General features: G+C 39.3%; 1 non-coding gene across 1 annotated transcript; it reads right to left on the reverse strand.

Annotated features, from left to right (window-relative positions):
• Nucleotides 1-12625: 12625 nt before the first annotated feature.
• LOC127115936 (small nucleolar RNA R71) lies at nucleotides 12626-12732 on the reverse strand. Its single transcript, XR_007800933.1, has one exon. It is a non-coding gene; the product is annotated as a small nucleolar RNA R71 (small nucleolar RNA).
• Between the last annotated feature and the right edge of the window lie 5234 nt (nucleotides 12733-17966).

The following is a 17966-nucleotide window of genomic DNA, read 5'->3' on the forward strand; positions in this document are numbered from 1 at the left end:
TCTTGAATTCCAGCAGGTACATGGGATATCTTATGTTAAGACATCACATATGACATCTTGTGAACACTCTTTGTTTTACCAAAATTGCTGCCAACACTTAGAATCAACACCTTTTATAACTTCCAGCAAGTACAACCATATCAGATGCCATAACCTTGTGTATGACATCTTGAAACAATCATGCATGAACATGTCTTTCATTTAAGCTCCAGCAGGTACATACATATCAGATGCCATGACCTTGTGTATGACATTCTGAAACAATCCTGCATGATCATGTTTCTTAAGCTCCAGCAGGTACATAGGATATCTTATGTTAAGACATTACATATAACATCTTGTGAACACTCTTTGTTTTACCAAAATTGCTGCCAATATTAAGAATCAACAAACTCCCCCTTTGGCAAATTTTGGCTAAAACATATATCTGTCCTTTTTGTTTACAAGGTAAACTATCAGCAGTTAAACGACATAACAGTAGTTTAATCAGTAGCAGAAGCAACACAATTACTAGCTAGTTACTAGTAATACACACATGCACAAGGGTACTTCTCCTCCCCCTAAATCTGTGCAACAAAAATAGAATTACTAGTTATGGATGCAACTAGTAAGACACACAAATGCACAAAGGTACTTCTCCTCCCCCTAAATTTGTGCACTCAACAAACAACCTCCATAACAGCTACTGTAATCACAACACATCACCTGTACCAGCCAGAATGTCATTCTGACATCTGCTTCAACATCAACACATGTGCACCACATCAGACATCCCCTTTGACATCTGTAAACAGAATAACATTATGTTTTAACACCTGTGCACTTCCTTCTATAATAGCTGTCCTTCAGCTATATACATCTCACAACTTCCACAACAGCTTCCACATTAGCACTTCTCCCCTTTTTTAGTCAAAATTGACCAAAGGTGACCAATTAGACAAAATAAATGTTTATTAGCCTAGCAGAGAATGTTAGATCAGATGTTATAACATTAAGAATGTTAAAACATAATATTCAGGAAGTACAAACCATCATCATACACAGCTGTGATAGCTGAGATAATGAGCAAATCCAAGGAACTCATCAAGAGCCCAAAATATTACAAACAGGCATCAATGAGGACTGCCACAAATTACATATTTTAAAAAAAAACAATAAAACTTCAGCATGCAAACAGCAACACCAGAACAACTTCAAACAAACAGTCACAACAGCCACACCAAGAACATTCTTCACACAATCTTCATACCAGTCTTCAACACAAAGAGGGGAAACCATCAATCATAGGAAGAAGTATCACCTTCACCTTCAGAGCCTTCAGAGCTATCAGAGCTGCCACTGGATTGGGATTTTGACCTTGCATTTGAATCCTTACCAACCTTCTCTACTTCTTCCTTTTCCAGGCTACAAATAAGAACCTCCAAATCTTCTTTTCTTGCCTTGGCCACCCTTATACCATTATCCAATTCCTTGCAGGTTTCTTTTAATTGATCAATCAAGCTCCCTTGAGATGCATGCTCTCTTCTGGCAGATGTCATGACAACATCATTGACATGACTTCCCTCAAAAAGCTTATAGTGAATTGATAGAAGGGACTTTCTCCTTCTTGGAATGTCACTTGTACTCAGGATGCCTGGTTGATAGCTCAGGATAATGCCACAAATAATGGATGGGAAGGCAATGGGCAGCTTCACAGCATTTGTGGAGGCATGTCTGATGGTTTGATCAAATATAAACTTTCCAAAGTCATAGTTTATCTTGGTTCCAATTGCATGAATGACTCTTCCAAGGCCAATGGAGATGGTAGAGATATGATTAGTAGGCACCCAGTTGGCTGAACCAATCTTGTGTAAGATGGCATATTTGACAGTGAGCTTGCCAGCTGAAAGGTGATTCCTACTAGGCCATTCCTTAACTTGGCCAGCTGTAATAATCCTACAGACCTCATTGTCTGTAGTCTCTAGATCCACTCCTCCATCAGTTCCTCTTCCTATAAACTTGTTGATAATGCTTGGTGAGAATTTCACACATTTTCCCCTTACAAACACACTACAGAACTCCCTGCTGCTCTTTTCATAAATATCCTCAGGGATATTCATAATAAACTCTTTTACTAACCCCTCATAACATTGGGGTAAAGCAACCACAGTCTTCATTAGTCCAGCATTTTTGATCAAATCAATTACTTCCTTTACCTCTCCAACCTCTTTTCCAAGCTCTCTTTCAACAGCTACCCTTCTCTGAATGACAAATTTCCATTTTGCAGCACCATCTTCTAAATGAAAAGAGATATTGTCTAGGTGCACTACAACAGTTTTGCCAGGAGACTTCTTAACAACCTTCCTCTTTGCAGGGGAGATGTCTGGGACATCGTCTTTGACATCCTCATCAGAGTCAGAACTGTCTCTTTCTTTCCTTTTCCTAACCTCAACTTTGCTCCAGGATTTTGAGGGTCCTACACTAGCAGCCTTTTTCACTCTTGTTGTTCTCATATTAGCCACACTTTTCCCTTTCCTAGTTCTCAGTTTCTCAGCTACACTAGGTTTTACAAGATGGACCAAAAGATCATCCTCTTCTTCAGAGCTTTCTTCCTCTAGGTCAATAATATTCTCTTGAGACACATTTGCTGGTTTCTTGCTAGGTAGGGTTTTACCTAGAGAGCATAGCCCCTCAGCAACAACTTCCTTTTCTGATCTAGATGAGTCATCATCTTTATCAGCATGAGGTTCCTCCTCAGGTGAGGGGTCCCTTCTGGACAGAGGGGTAGAAACCCCTTTGACTTCATGCCCTTCACTTAGAATCCTAGTAACTAGGTTCCTAATGGCACGATCAGCATAATGCATGTCTTTTGGAAGAGAAGATTTACCAGGGGTATTACCTTGCTTATCTCCAGCCATGGAAGAGGGACCTGGGGTGTCACCTGGTATCACGCAAAGCGGAGTAACGTCCAGCACGTCTTCATCTAGAAACTCCATTGAGGGAGTCTTTGCATGGTGAGAGGATTTTGAACCAAATGATGATGGATGTTGAGACATGTCGTAGAACTTTTGAGAGAAGTTTCTTTGCCCTAGCTGAGTTTCTTTGAGAAGTTGAATGGAGATGGAAGTTGATGTGTTTAGGTAGCGTGTGCTAAGGGCATATACTATTTTCAATGTTGGGGAATGATTTTTCATTAATGTGGCTCTTTCTTTTAAGTGGGCAGACACTGTTTTTATTTCCTTTTATTTTCCACTTTAATTGCCATAATGTCACAAGAGTCCAAATCCCTAATTTCCCTCTTTCATATTCAAACTGAATATCACCTAAATTTCTTGCAGCCTTGTCAGCTATTTCCATATCATGCTTTAGACCCATGAATTTGTCTTCCCCGAATTTTCTAATGGAGTGATGATAGCAAAAACTGTCCTTGGTCCACTTGTGCTGAATATGATTTTTGGACCTAGTTGCAGCATTCAGGTTGTCACAATACAATGTCATGACATCGTGTGTGACATTGTATGCAATCATCAGTAGTATCATCCAACCTAGTTGGGACCAACTGCTTCCATTGTGAATACCATTTTCACCTTTCACATGTGTAGGATCAAGTGTCATCCCAATCTTCTCCACATTGTTATTGACATTTTTGCTTAGAGATAAACACATAGTCCCTTGTGGCCTAGTTCCGACAATGCTTTCTCCAGTTCCAAATTGCCTATGACTGGTCACATGTCCACTTATTTATTCTAACCTCTCAGTTGTTTGAGCCATCATAACCTTTTCTCTTATGAAAGTGAGGTTAAGTCTGGGCTTCTGGTGTGACATCCTTATCTGACATTTCTCACAGACTTGTTTTTCATCACTCTTGAGGGTTCTTCTAGCATTTATACTCATCTTTATCCCTTCCTCTTTGACATAGGAACACTTTAAGGAATAATCCATTTGAAAGCTCCACATGTAGCAGTTGTCTTTGGTCCTGATTCCTTTCATAATCACTTCACCATCTTTGTTAGAAATTACACATTCAGTTTTGGTGAAGTTAACATTCAGACCTTGATCACATAGTTGACTGATGCTTATTAGATTTGCAGTCAAGCCCTTAACTAGTAGAACCTTGTCAAGTCTAGGAACTCCAAGACAATCAAGCTTACTTGTTCCCTTGATTTCACCTTTTGCTCCATCTCCAAAGGTTACATGGCTTATGGTATGATGATGCAGATCGGTTAGTAGGCCTTGGTTTCCAGTCATGTGTCTGGAACATCCACTATCAAAGTACCACTCTTCTTTGGCTGAGATTCTAAGGGGAATGTGAGCTATCAGACTTGTGACATTAGTTTTAGGAACCCATTGCTTCTTGATGATAGACCTGTGTTGTTTGGGTCTGGATTGATAGTGATTCTGATGATGAGCAGGCCTAGGATAACCATACAGTTTATAGCAGAAGGGCTTTAGATGACCAAATTTCCAACAGTAATGGCATCTCCATCTTTGGTGTTTCCCTTTCTGTTGTTTTCTCATCTGGTGTTGTGACATATAATGTGACATCACAGGTTTACTTTTATTATGGACGCACTTAAGTTTGGCTTGAGGTTTGGCACCAATGTAACTGCTCTCAGGCTTTGAGTCATTATACCCAATGCCATATTTTTCTCCTGTTATTTGTCCAGTTTGAAGAATCTTGTCTAAGGAGTCAGATCCATTGCTTAACATCCTTACATACTTGGTCATCTCTTCTAGTTTAGAATATTGAAACATGACTTCAGTTTTCAATTTAGAGATGGCTTTCACATGGTCTGCCTTCTCACTTTCCAGCTGTGCTATCTTCTGACTTTCAGCTTGTGGATTTTCAATTAGCTTGGCATTCAGAGCCACTGCTTCTGTTTGTAAATTGGAGATGGTTTCCAAGTATTCAACCTTCTCATTCTCAAGTTGAGTTATTTCCTTCTTCTGGCTTTCAACCTGTTTGCACAGCTCTACACTTTTGTGACACAGCTTTCTGTAGGTAGAGGCCAATTCTTCAAAGGTTACTTCATCATCACTTGAGTCTTCATCAGATCCCCATCTTCATGTCAAAGCAGTCACAAGATTTGCAGCCTCCTCTGTTTCACTCTCATCAAACCAAGTGGCAGCAAGACTCATTTTCGGTTTCTTGAGGTAGGTTCCACATTCAGTCCTGATGTGTCCATACTTATCACATTCATAGCACTGTACCTCTTTTCCTTCTTTGAGCTTCTCATCTGATCTTGCCCTTCTTCCAGCATTGTTGGTTTTACTGATGTCAGATGAGATGTTCTTGACATTTTCCTTTGATCTTACATCCATCTTTTTCAACAGTTTATTGAATTGTCTTCCCAGCATTGCTACTTCATTGGCCAGATCTTCATCAGCCACCTGACTCTTTTCCTCTTCTGTGTTTGACATAAAGGTCATGCTCTTCATTTTCTTTTCAAAACCATCATTTAATCCCATCTCAAAGGTTTGGAGGGAACCAATTAGCCCATCTACCCTCATGTTGGAAATGTCTTGAGACTCTTCTATGGCAGTCACCTTCATTGCAAATCTCTTAGGGAGTGACCTGAGTATTTTCCTTACCAGTTTTTCATCTGTCATCTTCTCTCCTAGGGCTCCTGAGGCATTAGCAATTTCAAGGATACTCATGTGAAATTCATGAATGTTTTCATCTTCTTTCATTCTTAAGTTTTCAAACTTGGAGGTGAGCAGCTGAAGCCTAGACATCTTTACCCTAGAGGTGCCTTCATGAGTGGTCTTGAGAATGTCCCAAGCATCTTTGGCCACTTCACAGTTGTTTAACAACCTGGAAATATTCTTGTCTACCCCATTAAATATGGCATTCAATGCTTTAGAATTTCCAAGGGCTAGATCATCCTCCTCCTTGGACCATTGTTCTTCAGGCTTCTTCTCAGTAGTGGCTTCTCCTTATTTAGTAATTACAGGATGCACCCAGCCTGTTAACTCAGCTTTCCAAGCCTTGTTATCAAGAGATTTTAGAAATGCTACCATTCGAGGTTTCCAATAGTCATAGTTAGAACCATCCAAAATTGGTGGTCTATGGACAGATCCTCCATCTCTCTGCATTGTACCAGAAAGTATCGTCCCTAAATCTCACCCAGAACAAAAGCAGGATGTCTGCTCTGATACCAATTGAAATTCTGGTATCAAATATAAGATATCGAAGGTAATGTCACGACACTAATATTTGTTAACACAAATAGGATAAAGATACAGAATGGTAAAGCAAAGGACACAAGCAATTGTTAACCCAGTTCGGTGCAACTCACCTACGTCTGGGGGCTACCAAGCCAGGAAGGAAATCCACTAAAATAGAATCAGTTCAAAGACTCTCCGTACACTTCAACAAGTTACAATCTTTCTCACCTAATCTCTACCCGTGCAATTTCTACCTAAGCACTCTTAGATATGAGAACCCACTCACTTCCTTACAATCACACTTGTGATCTTAAACAACATATCCTTGAGAAAAGAAAATACTTTTCAATAACACACTCTTGATTTTACTTCATAGTTTCAATCAAGAAGACACACTTGATCTTGCTTCACAACTTTGATCAAGTAGACACACACTTGATCTTGCTTCACAACTTTAATCAAGTAGACACACACTCTTGCTTAACAGCTTTAGAGTGACAAATTACAACCACAAATTAGTCCAATTCAATCATCAAAAGATGACTTGAATGGCTTACAAGTCTTACGACTAAACAGAACACAAACCCTAGCTCTCTCTCTATATTTCGCTCAGTATTGGTTGTGTTTTCAAACAGGTTTTCTAAGTCCCTTTTTATAGAAGCATTCAGCTGGGCTTGGACATCTTGAAAACCCTAAATCTATTTTCCAATCAAATCTTTTTATAACAGCTGGTTAGATCTCCTTGGAAAATAAGTAAATCAGGTTGTAATCCATGATTGAATGCGCCAGCTAATCAGATCTTCAATCATACATGGATTGCCATTAATTGTGCAATCACAAAACACCAGACATTCACACTGAATGTTCTGTGTACAGGATGTCATGACATCGGGTCTGACATCCTGGAAAAATCCGACATAATTAATAATTCCTTTTATAACTTCCAGCAGGTACAACCATATCAGATGCCATAACCTTGTGTATGACATCTTGAAACAATCCTGCATGAACATGTCTTTCATTTAAGCTCCAGCAGGTACATACATATCAGATGCCATGACCTTGTGTATGACATTCTGAACAATCCTGCATGATCTTGTTCCCTAAGCTCCAGCAGGTACATAGAATATCTTATGTTAAGACATCACACATAACATCTTGTGAACACTCTTTGTTTTACCAAAATTGCTGCCAATATTAAGAATCAACAACATTGATCGCTTACGCCAAAAGCTTGACGGTCGTCAACATCTCCAAAGGAATCTACTCTAAGCGAGGTTCTCGTATCGACCCTTAAGAGAAAAGCTTCTCGGTGGCCCATACTACTCAACCTCTCCTATCTCAAGTTTACACTCTAGACTCTGGTAGATAGTCTTTCCCACAAGGTTACTTGCAATCAAAGTGGTATCCATCACTACCATAGAACCATGGAATCAAAATTTAAAGTAAAAGGCGATAAATAAAACAAGCAATATCAAAAGGATAAGCATACACACATGCGAGGAAGCAACCTAGATTAGGCTTGACTTGCTTAGGGAGGTCTCCCCAGCAGAGTCGCCAGCTGTCGCTATGCGAAAAATACAGAGTCGCCATCGGTTTTTATTTATTCTTAAGGAAAGGGAAAATATCGAGAAAACCCCACAAGATGGTCATCGCAACCACGAACAGGTTCAGAAGTCGGTTATGCAAGGGGAAGGTATTAGCATCCCTCACATCCATGGTACTCCATGGGAACCATCTAGGATATTTACGCTTAAGTGTGTGTATTTATCGAATGTTTGCTTGTCAAAGGATTACGGAGATGGGGGTAGATTTTAAATTAGTGTGCTCTCCAAGGAATGGATCCTCGTGTCTACGTATGCCCACTTGTTGAAGTGAGAAATCAGAGCCTTCGTAGTTCGTGGTTTTGAAATTATTTGTGTTTGTTTTCTTGATTTTATTACCTTGAAGGAGGGTTTTCGATTGTGTCGCCCTAAGGCTCAAACAAAAGGTTTGAATGAGTTGAATTGTTTTTAAGTTTTGAAGAAAGTGTTATTGATTTCGGATTGCACTAAAGACTATGGATAAAGGTGAATACCTCAAACGGTCAAGCCAAATGTCTTGTGTTCAAAGCATTCAGAATGAGTGTAGGAACGCTCCAGTCTCATCCCTTCTTTATCTCTTAAGGCTCGTGACGTACGATCCTAATCGCCATTTATTATGTTTTTTAGTTTGATTTGAGAAAGAGACCGCTTGACGTTAGATCAAGGGTTTGTTTATTGAATTTTGATTTAAAAATACCTCTTGACGTTGGATCAAGGGTTTGATTATCGGTTGCGAAAAGGTGGGCGTTCCTAATGCCTAAGGAGTAGCTAACAAGCAATAAAAGAATGCAAGTAAATGCGTACATCGGAAAGGGGAGAGGGGTACATGTAAAGTACAAGGGACTGTAGGAAATAAAAGGTCTCATTGTAAGGCAGCCCAAGAGAGAGTCATGTGTGTGCAATTGTGTCCTAAACTAGAGAGCATGCAAAATTATCCTATTTCTAACACTAGGGGTACAATCGTCATTTCACCATTTATGGATTAATATTGAATTAAATTTATATTTACGAAATTCTAATTAAAGTCATTTCTAAAATCTAAGTAATTTTAATTATTCTAAATCCTAAATTAATCTAAATTTAATACTCCTAATTATAACATTATTTTTTAATCCTAATTCCAAATTAAAAAACTAATAATATTTCTAATATCTTCTAAACTTAATTCTAAAATTCTAAAATTATTACTAATGCTTTTAATTGAAAATCTAAGTTTAACTATCTAATAATTTCTAATAATCCTAATTACTTCTAATCCTAAAGTTATTGAATTCTAGTATTACTAAAACTTAATTAACATGAAATGGGCCCTGGTGACTTGTTAGGGCAAAGCCCAATGGTGGGGGGTGTATGTGGATTAGTGGAGGCTCCAAGAGGGAAACGAACGGGCCTAAAGGCCCACAGTCCACGCATGATACTCTGGAGAGGGGTACCGATACCAAGTATCCCCACACACATAAGGTTCAGCACACCGACGGCAGAATCGACGACGAGCGGCAATGGAAACGGCGGAGCAAGGACGACACAGTGAATCCCAAACCTCAGTGCTGAAACAACGGCAATATCTCCGTATCTGGATGCGCAAAGCTTGACCTTCTCCAAATCGTGGCGCATCAAGCGAAGCAACACCAATTCGCAACTCAAAACCATCGTCGAACCTACCTTCTTGCTTCACCAATTTAAACAGTAAAATCTAAATGTGGAGGTTGAATCGGAAAACTCACAAAACAGGTATCGCATATTTCTGCTCTGATTTTCGCTTGATCCTTCTTCTTGAGCTCTTCTGAGAGGACTTTGCGTCGTTGTTGTTTGATGCGGAATGGAGAATGCGATTCGTTTTTGTACGGTGCAGGTGTCGACTCTTTCGCCGGATTTTCGATCGATTCTTCGTCCTCTTCTCTGCTTCTGTTATGAACTTTTTCTTTGAATTATATTATTATGATGTGAAGTTTGAGTAATGTGTTATGGTGCGATTGATGGAGTTGTTGTGGATTGGAAATGGAGGTTTAACTGAAGGTTTTGGTTGAAGGTGGAGATTGTTACGGTGATGGCTGGGAGAAAGGTTGGTTAGAGATGCGATGAGGTTGAAGAAGAAGAATCTGGGAAGAGGCTTGAGATAGGTGAAGATTGATTTATATAGAGTGATGGAGAGTGAGATTCGAAGTTAGGAAGTTTGTTAGGAATCTGTTATTGGATTGTGAAATTATGCAGGTTAATTTTTATTTATGCAGTGAATTAGTTATTAGTTTACATTGCCATTTTAATTGGCTGCACCTTGCCGTCTTTAAGAAGCTGCTAAGCTGTTGTTGAAGCTTGTGGCTTGAATTGTTATTCTAACTTGGTGGGTCATCGTTTTGCACCGCTTCAGGCTTGGTTTGGTGCAATTTTGTGCTCTGCAGGTTGGAGCTTGTTGTTGTTTAACATTGGGTTGCAGCCGGTGTTCTTGGTTGTTAAGCTGAGCTTACACGTGCAGCTTGCCGTTTTCAATTATCCACTACAACTTGGCTTGTTGTTATTCTCACTGCGTTTCTCTTTTGTGCTTGTAGCTAGCTACCGTTCATGCTTTGGTGTTTGAGTTTCGGTGCTAGCTTGTTGGTTGTGATGCAGGCTTGGTACGCGTTTCAAGTGCTTATTGTTGGAGCCTGATAACACTGAAATTTACCGTATTTTTGACTCCGATTTCACATGCATTCTAGTTGTTTTATTGTTATTTTGTTGTGTTATTGCTATGTTTTCCTTTATTTTCAGGTTTTTACTTAAATCGGAGCCCCGATCGAGAAAAGGAGTGAAAATGAGCTAAAAACCCTAAAATTCAGCATTTTGCACTTGTGGCCTACCCCATGGCTGGCGCCATAGACCCTTCCATGACGTGTCCAAGCTCAACTTCCCTCAACTGCCACGTTCCCCACTACTTCCACTAAGGCGCCTCAAAATGGCCTTGTGGCGGGCGCCATAGCCTTGTGGCGGGCGCCACAAGAGGAAAAAAGTTTCCCTCCCATTTTCAAGTTGAAGGGCATCCTTGTCATTTCCATCTTTTTACTTGCTTATAAATAGAAACTCGAATTCACTTTTACAATCATCCAAACTTAGAACAGAGGCAAACTCAGAGCAACTTTGTTTCACTTAGGCATATATTCAGTATTATAAAGTGGTAATCGCTTCGATTGGAGTGTTACCACAATTGTGTAATCGAGTTTGGAGCACTTTGGAAGGAAGTTAATCCTGCCGCCATTTTCATTTCCGCTTTGCAATTTATTCAACCCTCCGATTGGAGCAGGTTTTTATTACTTGTCTTTATCTTATTTATTTCCTCGCACTCGCTTTAAATTATTTATTTCCTCGCACTCGCTTTAAATTATTTATTTCCTCGCACTCGCTTTAAATTATTTATTTCCTCGCACTCGCTTTACTTTCATTTATTTCCTCGCACTCGCTTTAAATTATGTATTTCCCGCACTCGCACTACTTTTATTTACTTTCCGCACTCGCACTACTTTTATTTACTTTCCGCACTCGCACTACTTTTATTTAAATTAATGCACTTTTACTTTACCATGTCTAACTAAATTTATAAGGTTAGAATGTAAGGATCGTAATTGAACCGATAATCCGTACAATTGTTCGTAGAAACACTTAAGGGCTATTTTAACTTTCAACTTAAGTTTTCCCGCACTTCAATTCCGTTGGGTAAGATCGAAAGCCGTCCAACGTCTATTTAAACTTAATTGTTTTTAACTATTTCAAAAACAGCGAAAGCGCTTTGTTTAGTTCATTAGGAGTTTTTAACTTAAGAAGAAAAGAGATTTTAAAACTATTTTCGGACGTGTTTATAAGTTTAGAGTCTGGTTCGTAAGAACCTCTTTTGGTTAAGAAATCCAGGTTATAATACTTTTCAACTTAGTCAAGATACTATATTTCTTAAAAATAGGTTTACTACTCTAACGCAATGCGCGCCTTTTTATAAGTGACAATAAAAGGGTTTGATTAGGGAGTACAACTCGGTTCTGAATACGCGAAAGCGACAGTTCCCGTTAAATTAGTTCTTTTCAAAGTAGGAAACATTGCCCATAAGTAATTCTATTAGCAAGTACTTGGATTATTAATTGATTACGTGAATTACATTCGACCCTGTCTTTATTAATTAAACTTTATTCAATACTTTACTTTTCATTGCACATTCTAAAAACACCTATTTTGATTGCCTTTGATAAACACCATAACAATAGATAACGATAGATTGACACTTGGTCTCTGTGGATTCGACAATCTTTTATATTACTCTGACGCGTTCGTATACTTGCGAAACACCACATCAAGTTTTTGGCGCCGTTGCCGGGGACCAATTTCGTCAAATTTTATTTCCCTGTTGTTATATCGTTTAGGCTTAGGCTATTTCCCGCCGGTGAATGCGAAGAACTCGCAGCACCGGAAGTTTAAGCTTAGTATATCCTCTGGCGGAACTTGAACGTTACACTCGCGCACGTTTATTCTTTCATAGAATTAAGAGAGCTATGGCCGAAGATCAAAACCAAAGACCTCTTAAAGATTTCGCTCAACCATCTAATGAAGAACCTAGTTCTAGTATAGTAAACCCAACTATCCCAGCTAATAATTTTGAACTTAAACCATCCCTGTTGCAACTAGTGCAACAGAGACAATTCGCAGGTCTCGCTACTGAGAACCCTAACCAACATTTAAAAATATTTCTTCAATTAGCAGACACTTTTAAAACCAATGGAGCTTCTCCTAAGGCAATACGTTTAAGATTATTCCCTTTTTCCCTCAGAGATAAAGCCCTATCATGGTTAGATTCCCTTCCACCCAATTCCATTACGACTTGGGATAACCTTAAAAGAGTATTCCTTGCTAGATATTTTCCCCCGAGTAAGACCGCCGTTCTTCGAAACCATATAACTAGATTTACCCAAAACCAAGGAGAATCGTTGTTCGAAGCTTGGGAGAGATATAAAGAGTTGTTACGAGCATGCCCACATCATGGTTTAGAAAAATGGTTAATCATTCAAACCTTCTACAATGGACTTCACTATAAAACAAAGATGACCATCAACGCTGCCGCAGGCGGTGCTCTGATGAACAAACCTTATCCTGAAGCTAGTGCCCTCATTGAAGATATGGCTCAAAACCATCAATCATGGGGATTCGAACGAGCGACAGTTGAGAAGAAGGAAGCCCAAGGAGGAGTGCATGAACTAAGCTCTATAGACATGATGCAAGCTAAAATGGACGCATTAGCCCTTAAAGTCGAGCATATGTACATAAACCCGAATACTGTAGCCGCAGTTTCGTCGGATTGTGAGATATGTGGAACCAAAGGACACCAATCTGCAGAATATAGTCTATTAAATGAAATCCACTCTGAGCAAGTGAACTACACCCAAGGGAACCCATACTCGAATACTTATAACCCTGGATGGAGGAATCACCCGAACTTCTCCTATAAGAACAATAACCCTATTCAAAATAATGCACCTCCGAGACCTAGTTATCAAGCCCCTAGATCGAACCAACCTATGCAACCTGTACCACCAAAGTCGAGCCTTGAGAAAATTATGGAAAATTTTATCACCGCTCAAACCCAATAAAACAAGGAGTTCATGAATCAAAACATTCATGTTAAAGAATTGATTACTCAGTTAGGAACCAAGGTTGACCAAATAGTCACTCATACCAAGATGCTTGAAACCCAGATCTCTCAGGTAGCTTTAAACCAAGCCCCTCAGACTACACCTGGAGGACAATTCCCTGGACAACCTCAACAAAATCCGAGAGGACAAGTCAATGCCATTACCCTACGAAATGGGAACGCTTATGATAAGCCACCAAACCCAAGATTGAGTGAACCCGAGACTTCTAAGGAATGTACCAAACCCCCAGACAAAGTAAAGGAACCAGAGGAATCTGAAAACCAGGAAGATCGAGAGAAAGGAGAAGAACCTAAAGATAAAACTTACGTACCACCCCCGCCATATAAACCACCTATACCATATTCGCAAAGACTCAAACAAACCCAGATCAATAAATAGTATCAAAAATTTATTAAAGTTATAAAAAAACTTCATGTAGAAATCCCTTTCACATAAGCCATCACCCAAATACCTTCTTATGCAAAGTTTCTCAAAGACATCCTTACCAACAAACGTAGACTTGACGATCCGAAGCCTTTGGAATGTAATGTTATTTCCGAGGACAAATTAGCAAAGAAAGATAAAGATCCTGGAAATTTCTCCATTCCTTGCCTTCTGGGTAATCATGTCATCGAAAAAGCTTTTCTAGACTTAGGAGCTAGTGTGAGCCTAATGCCTTTAGCAGTTTGTGAGAGGTTAAACTTAGGAGAATTACAACCCACTAAGATGTCACTTCAGTTAGCCAATAGATCTGTTAAATATCCGATAGGCATTTTAGAAGATGTTCCTGTTAGGATAGGTCAATTATTTATCCCTACTGATTTTGTTATCATGGACATCAAAGAGGACAATAATATACCAATCCTTCTAGGGAGACCATTCTTATCAACTGCAGGGGCCATAATAGATGTCAAGAAAGGAAAGTTGACATTTGAGGTAGGTGACGAAAAATAGAATTTATACATTCGAAATTTCTTATGGCACCTGTGATGGGAGACTCGTGTTATGCCTTAGATGTCATTGATGAATGTGTTAGAGAATTAGAACAAAAAGAAATTATAAAAACAATTAAGTTACCATCAACTCTCATAAGGGAAGATGATGACTTTAAGAAACCCTACATCGACGATAACCTTTACGAATGTTTATCCCTTACTCCAGATCCCATGCCATGCCCTAAGAAACCAACCTTAGAACTTAAGGAACTGCCTAAGAACCTGAGATATGAGTTCCTCGATGAAAAGATGAACCGTCCAGTTATAGTCAGTGCTACCTTGAGCCAAGAGGAAACGAACCAACTTTTAGACGTTTTACGAAGATATCCCTCAGCCTTAGGATATAATATCTCTGACCTGAAAGGTATAAGCCCATCTGTATGCATGCATCGGATTTCGCTCGAAGAAGATTCAAAACCCTCTAGGGAACATCAGAGAAGAATAAACCCTATAATGAGTGATGTTGTTAAAAAGGAAGTTCTTAAGTTACTTGAGGCAGGAATCATCTATCAGATCTCGGATAGTAAGTGGGTGAGCCCTGTGCATGTAGTACCTAAAAAGGGAGGCATCACAGTCGTGCAAAACGATAAAGGCGAACATGTAGCAAAACGTTTAGAAGGAGGATGACGAATGTGTATAGATTATAGAAAATTAAATAAAGCAACTAGGAAGGATCATTTCCCTTTACCATTTATAGACCAAATGTTGGAGCGTCTAGCCAGACACTCTTACTTCTGTTATCTAGATGGATACTCTGGATTCTTCCAAATACCCATCCACCCCGAAGATCAAGAAAAAACTACCTTTACATGCCCTTACGGAACTTTTGCCTACAGACGAATGTCGTTCGGCCTCTATAATGCCCCAGCTACTTTCCAACGCTGCATGATGTCCATCTTTGCAGATTACCTAGATGGTATCATGGAAGTGTTTATTGACGATTTCTCGGTTTGCAGATTTGATTTCCACAATTGTCTTGCTAACCTTGAGAAAATCCTGGAGAGATGCGTGGAGGTGAACCTCGTGCTAAATTGGGAAAAATGTCATTTCATGGTAACCGAAGGAATAGTTTTAGGACATATAGTTTCCGAAAAAGGTATAGAGGTAGATAAAGCTAAAATAGAAGTTATAGAAAACCTAAAACCCCCAAAAACCATCAGAGAAGTCCGAAGCTTTCTTGGACACACTGGATTCTATCGACGTTTTATTAAGGACTTCTCCAAAATAACCAAACCTTTAACTGGACTTTTAATGAAAGATGCTGAATTCATTTTCGATGAAAAATGTAATGACGCATTCAATCTTTTTAAAGCAAGCATTAATCTCTGCACCTATTATGAAATCGCCCGATTGGTCGAAACCTTTTGAGATAATGTGCGATGCTAGTGATTATGCAGTTGGAGCCGTTCTAGGACAAAGGAAAGATAAAAAATTACATGTCATTTATTATGCCAGTAGAACCCTAGATGCTGCCCAACTTAACTATGCAACAACTGAAAAAGAATTACTCGCTGTAGTTTTCACTATGGACAAATTTAGATCTTATCTAGTAGGAGCAAAAATTATAGTTTACACCGATCATGCTGCCAATCGTTACCTATTAAGTAAAAAAGATGCCAAGCCCAGGTTGCTCCAATGGATTCTATTACTACAAGAGTTTGATTTAGATATAAGAGATAAAAAAGGCACTGAAAATGTAGTAGCCGATCACCTTTCTAGGCTAGAACATCTGAAACCTGAACTAGTACCCATAAATGATGATTTCGCCTATGATAGACTGATAGCTAGAGTAGAAACCATTGAAGATAATAACCTAGACCCTCATGAGCACCCCCAAAATTCCTTAGCAATAAGTAACGTACCCTGGTATGCAGACTTTGTTAATTACCTAGCTGCTGATATAGTACCCCCTGATCTTGACTACCACCGCAAGAAGAAATTCTTCCACGATGTGAGAAACTTCTATTGGGACGAACCGCTCCTTTTCAAAAGGGGTAAAGATGGCATTTTTCGCCGTTGCGTTCCAGAAGAAGAGGTAAATATTATTATCGAGCATTGTCATTCTGCACCCTATGGTGGACATGCGAGCACCTCTAAGACATACACCAAGATTCTTCAAGCTGGCCTATTCTGGCCTACCATCTGGCGTGATGTCTATGCTTGCATTGTCAAGTGTGATAGATGCCAACGCACTGGAAACATTTCAAGACGTGATGAAATGCCTCTAAGAAACATTCAGGAAGTAGAACTCTTTGACGTATGGGGTATAGATTTCATGGGACCCTTCCCACCATCCTTAGGAAACAGGTATATCTTAGTAGCTATAGACTATGTGTCTAAGTGGATTGAAGCTATAGCCGCACCCACAAACGACACTAGGGTAGTGATTAAACTATTTAAAAACTATATATTCTCTAGATTTGGAACACCACGTTTAGTCATAAGCGATGGAGGATCACACTTTATATCGAGAATATTTGACAAACTTTTAAGAAAATATGGAGTTAGGCATAGAGTAGCAACACCATATCATCCACAAACTAGTTGCCAAGTAGAAGTATCTAATAGGGAGATAAAACAAATCCTAGAGAAAACTGTTTCTATTTCTAGGAGGGACTGGTCTCAGAAGCTTCAAGAAGCATTATGGGCCTATAGAACCGCTTTCAAAACCCCTATAGGAACTACTCCTTATCAACTAGTTTATGGAAAATCCTGTCACTTACCTTTTGAATTAGAGCATAAGGCCTATTGGGCCATTAAAACTTTGAATTTAGATTACCTAGCCGCTGGAGAAAAGCGTACCCTAGACATTCATAAATTAGAAGAACTAAAAAAATCTGTCTACGAGAATGCAAAAATATATAAAGAAAGAACAAAATCCTATCACGACAAAAGAATAGTAAAGAAAAACTTCAATATAGGCGATCCTATTCTCCTTTTTAACTCTAGGTTATGACTCTTCCCTGGAAAGCTACGTTCAAGATGGACTGGTCCTTTCGAAGTATCCAAGATTCTGAGATCCGGAGCCGTGGAAATCAAGAACGATACCTGTAGTCCATTCATTGTAAATGGACAAAGACTAAAGTTCTACGAAGGAGGAGACATTCCAGCATACTACTCGAGCCACACTCTGATTGATCCACCAATCCCTACTACTACAGGTGTATAAATTCTAATCGTCAAGCTAATGACGTTAAACAAGCGCTGCATGGGAGGCAACCCATGGTTTTTCTTTCATTTTACTGTTTCGCATTTATTTAATTTTAATTTTATTTTATTTTATCATATTTTGCATTGAGACTAAGATTTGAATGGTTTGTATTTTTCAGGATCACTTTCTTAACTTTTACAGGATGCAGGATTTCGATGACATGCACGTGGCCTATAGAGATAATGCTCAGAGAGAGCGCTACATCGCTCTGTATCAGCGCCCTATGGCACCCACACGTTATCCTGATCACCACTGTATTGAGGCACTGGGTATCGAGCCGAGTATCCGATTCCTTAGCCACCAGCTTCACTGGGACGAGTTTGCTGATGACTTGAGTAACACCTACAGGAACCTGACACTGGAGTTCCTGAGTTCATTAGACTAT

Source organism: Lathyrus oleraceus, chromosome 1 (genome assembly GCF_024323335.1).
Source record: "Lathyrus oleraceus cultivar Zhongwan6 chromosome 1, CAAS_Psat_ZW6_1.0, whole genome shotgun sequence".
Taxonomy (NCBI): domain Eukaryota; kingdom Viridiplantae; phylum Streptophyta; class Magnoliopsida; order Fabales; family Fabaceae; genus Lathyrus; species Lathyrus oleraceus.